Source organism: Callithrix jacchus, chromosome 5 (genome assembly GCF_049354715.1).
Source record: "Callithrix jacchus isolate 240 chromosome 5, calJac240_pri, whole genome shotgun sequence".
NCBI classification, from domain to species: Eukaryota; Metazoa; Chordata; class Mammalia; order Primates; family Cebidae; genus Callithrix; species Callithrix jacchus.
Window position 1 is genome coordinate 21,991,411 of NC_133506.1, and position 7,011 is coordinate 21,998,421.

General features: G+C 38.0%; 1 protein-coding gene and 1 long non-coding RNA gene across 10 annotated transcripts in view; both read left to right on the top strand.

Annotated features, from left to right (window-relative positions):
• Positions 1 to 7,011, top strand: part of MACROD2 (mono-ADP ribosylhydrolase 2) — a 2,068,485-nt gene that overhangs the window by 915,239 nt on the left and 1,146,235 nt on the right. The gene's annotated exons all lie outside the window — the stretch shown is intronic.
• The window catches only part of LOC144582459 (uncharacterized), a 54,020-nt gene that overhangs the window by 25,740 nt on the left and 21,269 nt on the right, over positions 1 to 7,011 (top strand). The gene's annotated exons all lie outside the window — the stretch shown is intronic.

The window sequence follows — 7,011 nt, forward strand, 5'->3', positions numbered from 1 at the left end:
CCAGGCGTGGTGGGACACACCTGCTACTTGGGAGGTTGAGACACAACAGTCGCTTAAACCTGGGAGCTGGAGGTTGCAATGACATTGCACTCCAGCCTGGGCGACACAGTGAGACTCCATCTCAGATATATGTATTTTAACGTAGAATTAAAATATTAAAACATTGACATATCCGGAGAATTGTTTTGAATTGTGGTGAAAACATACAATGTGACATGTAGCATCCATTTTAAATGGGAATTCAGTAATGTTAAGTATATTCACATTGTTATGTAATAGATCTCTAGAACTTTTTCATTTATGAAACTGAAACTCTGTCTACATTGAACAACATCTTCCCATTTCCTGTTCCCTCAGCTCCTGGTAATCTTCCTCCCTCCGTCCCTCCCTCCCTCCCTTTCCTTCCTCCCTCCCTCCCTTTCCTTCCTTCCTCCCTCCCTCCCTTTCCTCCCTCCCTCCCTCCCTCCCTCCCTCCCCTCTCTCTCTCTCTCTCTCCCCCCACCTTTCTGTTTTTGACACTGTTTCAATCTGGTCACAGAGGCTGGGCGGGGGGGTGTAATGGCATAATCTCAGCTCATTGCAGCCTCTGCCTCCTGGGCTCAAGTGATTCTCCTGCCTCAGCCTCCCAAGTAGCTGGGACTACAAGTATATGCCACCATGCCCCACTAATTCTTGTATTTTTAGTAGAGACAGGATTTCACCATGTTCCCCAGACTGGTTTGGAACTCCTGGGCTCAAGCAATCCCTCCTGCCTTGGCATCCCAAAATGTTGGGATTAGAAGTTTGAGCCACTACGTCCAACCCGTGATTCTACTTTCCGTTTGTATGAGTTTGATTCCTTTAGATACCATTTATGAAGGGAATTACACAATATTTATCTTTTGGTGACTGGCTTATTTCTCTTAGCATAATGTCTTCAAAATTTAGCTGTATTATAGCGTGCGATAGGTATTCTTCTTTTTAAAGGCTGAATAATATATTTCTTTGTATGTATATACAACATACTGTTTATTCATTTATCTTTTGATGAACATTTGTGTTACTTCTACCCCTCGGTTCCTGTGAATCATACTGCGGTAAACATGAGTGCACCTATCTCTAGGAGACCCCACTATCAATTTTTTCGGTCATATGCCCAGAAGTAGAATTACTGGGTCACATGGTGATTCCATCTTTAATTTTTTTGAGGAAATGCAGTACCGTTTTTGATAGTGGCTACACTATTTTGCATTCCCACCAACAATGTACATATTCACCAAGACTTGTTACTTTCCTTTTTTTTTAATAATAGCCATCCTAATGAATGTGGTAGGCATACAGCTTTAAAATACTCTTTATTCAGAATATTTGCACATGAGATTAGCATATATTATTAGCCTTTAATATTATATATTTTGTCTTTGCTTATTTGATAGGTAAAAAATAATGTGTATTATTTGACTACTAGTAAAATTCAGTATTTTTGATACTTGGTTACTAGCCAGTTTATATTTTTCTTTTGTGATTTATAAGTTCATAATCTATATGTAGTTTTATATTGGGTTTTCTATATGCTGCTTATTTATTTATAAGAGCTATTCATATAATACATTATCCTTTTATCTCTTTTTTATTTTATTTTATTTTTTGAGCCAGAACCTGTCTCTGTTGCCCAGGCTGGAATGCAGTGGCACAAACACAGCTCTCTGTAGCCTTGACCTCCTGGACTCAAGCAATTCTCTTGCCTAAGCCTCCCAAGTAGCTGGTCCCACAGGCTCGTGCCACCATTTCTGGCCAATTTTTAAATTTTTTTGGTAGAGATAGGGACTTACCATCTTGCCCAGTCTGGTCTCAAACTCCTCAACTCAAGCAATCCTCCTGCCTTGAATTCCTAAAGTTCTGGTATTAGAAGCATGAGCCACCATATCTGGCTTATTTCATATTTTTTACAAACATTATTCTCATGTTTCAGGCACATTTTAATTTTGTTTATTACAATTTTTACTTCTATAGTCCTGATAGAATCAAACTTAAGACTATTTTATTTCTCATTTACCTCTACTTTTATATGAAGAAAATCCATGTTCATGTACTAATCAAATACAAATTCATTTTTTTCTAGTGTTAATATTTAAACCAAATTATAGTGCATTAGGAATTCATTAGTCTTGCATTTAATATTATTTTTCTCCAAACAATCTTTTTTAATTTGAAAATCATTGTAATCTTGTCAAATAGAAAATAGTAAAATGAGAATTTGTTACCAAGGGTTAATTCATATGAACATTTTATATGGATTTTAGATCTCGTACGTGTGTGATGTTTACTGATAAATTTTTTTGTCCTTGTACTGCTTTCGTGGATCAAGGACAAGGGAAGCATGTTGCTGAACAAAAATACATTAACATGTATGGGACTAATGCACACTGATTTTCACAGAAAGTAGCTGATTGATTGCAATCTGGTATGGGAGCCTAGAGAGTGGCAAGAGTTTTGATAAAATTCAGTTCAATTAACTTGTGAATTTAAGAGTATAGAGATTCTATTAACAAGAATGAATAGAAGAAGAATCGGGTTTCAGACGTGTGATTTAAGGGGGATATTGACTTAGTGTTGAGGAGTAACCAACTCAAGAAAGCAGTAGGAATTAAAACCAGATTTGAGAATATTCTGTGTGAGAACTATGGAAATAAAAAAGCTAGGAGGGAAAAGTCTGAAGAAATGTGTGTTGGGAAGTGCTTATAGAAGAGAGCAAGAAAAGTGTCTTCCTGTTGTCAGTTAGGTTTTTCCTTAATCTGCGTTCCTACGATTAGCTTTACTGAGCTCTATGGCCTGAGTTATTGCTCTGCTATGTAGTTCCAGATTAGGGGTTAACAGTTCTAGGAGTGAAAGAGTAGTGCTGGAAGAGATGGTTGGGGGTCAAGTATAGGGATGGGGAGAAGTGGAGGCCTTACTCTCTATCTCCAAAAATTTTCATGCAAATGACAATCACTAAAAGTAAATATCCACATAGCAGTGGTGGTGGAAAGGAAAATGTAGGGGGAGACTGCTTTGTTGATCAGGAGCAAAGGGGATCATCTTGCTAAATAAAAATATGTTAACATATATTGGACTAATGCACACTGATTTCCAGATAGTGTTTACGCCTAGGGAAGGGAAAATGGGGAAAAGATGGGGAGGTAGCCTCTTTATGAGAATCTTTAATGTTTTATTAATTGATAGTTATAAAAGAGAAATCTTTTTTAAAAGAGAAAGGATAAAAATACTATCATCCATGAAATGTGGGTAGTGATTAACTTATTACCTCAGGTTAGGTTCCTTTCTAGTTGAGATTTTTATAATTAAAATTTTTTTTAGATAAGAGTCAGAAAATTTAGGATAATAACCTTGGATGATAAAGGAAGAGAGTCTTAGGATATTTTAAATATTAATTAAATTCTAAATAAATTTAAGCTGGGACCTCTCACTGGTTACCATATATGTTTCTCTTTAACCCAAGAAATTGGAAATGAGTTAAGTCAATTTGACAATAACATTTGGAAATTAACAACCTTGGATGATAATGGAAGAGACTTTTAGGATATTTTGAATATTAGTTAAATTCCAAATAAATTTAAGCTGGGAGCTCTCACTGGTTACCATATATGTTTCTCTTTAACACAAGAAATTGGAAATGAGTTAAGTCAATTTGACAATAACATTTGGAAATTAACAACCTTGGATGATAATGGAAGAGACTTTTAGGATATTTTGAATATTAGTTAAATTCCAAATAAATTTAAGCTGGGAGCTCTCACTGGTTACCATATATGTTTCTCTTTAACACAAGAAATTGGAAATGAGTTAAGTCAATTTGACCAATAATATTTGGAAATAGGCCAGGTGACCTGGCTCACGCCTGTAATCCCAGCACTTCAGGAGGCTGAGACAGGTGGATCACAAGGTCAGGAGTTTGAGACCTGTCTGACCAACATGGTGAAACCCCGTATCTACTAAAAACACAAAAATTAGCTGGGTGTGGTGGTGGGTGCCTGTAATCCCAGCTACTTGGGAGGCTGAGGCAGGAGAATTGTTTGAACTGGGGAGGTGGAGGTTACAGTGAGCCAAGATCGTGCCACAGCACTCCGGCCTGGGCGACAGCGAGACTCCATCTCAAAAATAAATAAATAAATAAATAAAATTTTTAAAAATTTAAAAATCGGAAATAACATATTTGCTATTAATGTTTTAAAGGAGGTATTTGTTTAGAATTATTTGTGTTAGTTATTGCTTTTTTAAAAAAATGAATGGTAGAATACCTTTTTCTCAAAATTCTGAATGTGCTATGTTTAAAAGCACAGTTACAAATCTGAAAAGTTAGTAGATTTCTCCCCTTATTTACTTGTTTACAGCAGGTCATGAACTCAGACCTTTTCTCTTCAATGCTTTGCTTCGGAACTACTTATTCTGATACCCTCCTCAGCCGAGGAAACAGCCTGAGAAGGTTCGCCTTATGTGGATTCAAGTAGATGAGTTTCCATTAAAAAAAAAAGAACATCAAGCATTGATCTGCTTGAATAAAGCAATTCTACAAGTTATATGGCATTTGGTGCTTCCTGTAAATTGATGCAAACTTTATTAAAGAAAATGACAGATGGCATATGGCTGCAGGCATAATGCCAGTCCACATGATGAATCTTACCATACTCTAGCCCAGGATAAACAATGTTTTTAATCACCTTGAAAAGACCGTTGCATTAATTTGTCTACAGTAACTGGGTAATTATAAATGTGTAACTAGTTCCTTGTTAGCTTACAAATATAAATACAAGGGCTGGGCACGGTGGCTCACACCTGTAATGCCAGCACTTTGAGAGGCCAAGGCAGGTGGATCACCTGAGGTTGGGAGTTCAAGATCAGCCTGACCAACATGGAGAAACCCCATCTCTACTAAAAATACACAGTTAACCAAGCATGGTAGCACATGCCTGTAATCTCAGTTACTTGGGAGGCTGAGGCAGCAGAATCACTTGAACCCTAAAGGCGGAGGTTGCAGTGAGCCAAGCTCATGCCATTGCACTCCAGCCTGGACAACAAGAACAAAACTCCATAGAAATACATACATATATACATACATACATAAAGGGTAGCAACTGATAGGGATTTTACCTGAGTTTATATTATAGATGGCCTAAGGAGATTTTGTGGCCTTAAACTGACATGATGAGGTCCCCACCTGAACGATGTTGCAATAGACTGACCACAGAGCCTGGAGTTCCTGCACTTTCCTTGAGTTGTTTGAAACATTACTTTGAGAATTGGAAGGCCTGGGGTATGAAAACCTGATCATAAGATTTTTCTTTGTTTGACAAGATAAGCAGGTCTGTGTGAGGCAAGTACTTTCTATGGACTGACTGCAGACAGGTTTCAATCACAGACTCATGTTTTATGGCATTCTCTTCAAAGGTGGGTGTCTAATGTAACTGAATTTTGGGGGATAATTACAGTCTCATCAAATTCTGAGATTAACTTCATGATTTATTTTTTTAAGAAGCTAAAAAATGTTACCCATCACTTAGTTCTCATAATAATATGCTTTTCTGGTCAATTTTACATGAAGAATTTTGTCAAAGAAACATAAATAGATACATTTATAATATTTTTGTGATTCCCAAATAAAGTTCAGATGTATAAAGACTAAAAATGATTTAAAAAATACTTATATAATAGAACTATATCTTAGTTTCAACACATGGAATTTATATAGTTTATTTTAGTGCTTCATTTCAGGGTGCTTCTTTGCAAAAAAAAAGAAATTGCCTTGGCTTATTTAAATAGAAGAATGTGTTAGAAGGATATTCACTGGGCCGGGCGCGGTGGCTCAAGCCTGTAATCCCAGCACTTTGGGAGGCCGAGGCGGGTGGATCACAAGGTCAAAAGATCGAGACCATCCCGGTCAACATGGTGAAACCCCGTCTCTACTAAAAATACAAAAAAAAATTAGCTGGGCATGGTGGCGCGTGCCTGTAATCCCAGCTGCTCAGGAGGCTGAGGCAGGAGAATTGCCTGAGCCCAGGAGGCGGAGGTTGCGGTGAGCCGAGATTGCGCCATTGCACTCCAGCCTGGGTAACAAGAGTGAAACTCCGTCTCAAAAAAAAAAAAAGAAGGATATTCACTGATGGGGCAGAAAGGCAGGAGAACCAAGCATGAATCAGATTCCATAAAGTTTCAAGCTGCTGTAACAGAACACCATAGACTGGGTGGCTTATAAAAAAGAAATTGATTTCCCATAGTTTTGGAGGCTGAGAAGTCCAAAAACAAGGTGGTGACGTATTTAGTGTCAGAGAGGGTGCTCTTCTTTGTAGATGGCCACGTTCTCATTGTACCCTCACATGCCCAAAGTGCAAACACCTCTCTTAGGCTCCTTTTAAAAGGCACTGATCCCTTTCATGAGTGATGTGCCCTCATGACCTCATCCTCTCCCAGAGGCTGTACATCCTAATACCATCATCTTGGGAGGGAGGATTTCAGCATAAGAATTTTGAGGGGAAACAAACATTCAGCTCACAGCAGATAACAAGGCAGTAAGACAGATAGCCAACATCACACCAACATCACTATAGTCTGGGTAGGGCATTTGGTACTGGGCCCAACTCTACTGGGCACTCTTGGTCATGCCGGAATTTTCCTATTGCCAAAGACAATGTCTCAACTGTCCTTACATCTTTGTACCATTCTCCAGAGACTGTGGGTTCTAAGTGGGAACCCTTGACTGGCTAAGTTTAGGTGATGTACCAGTTCTCTCACTGCCTAATCCATTAGCTTCTTAATGAGAGCTGAGGCCCTACCGCCCACCAAGTAGGTAGTAGTATCATTGTTGGACATCCAAGGAACGAAGATCAGATGGGAACTAATAGAGCTGTATGAAAATAAAAATTCTTCATTAAACCATGGCTCTTTTACTAGTATTTTTCTCTTTGTTTTTGATAACCAAAAACATATATAGCAAATAATGCCATTGTCAATATGCCTAACTTCAATAGTTACTTATAG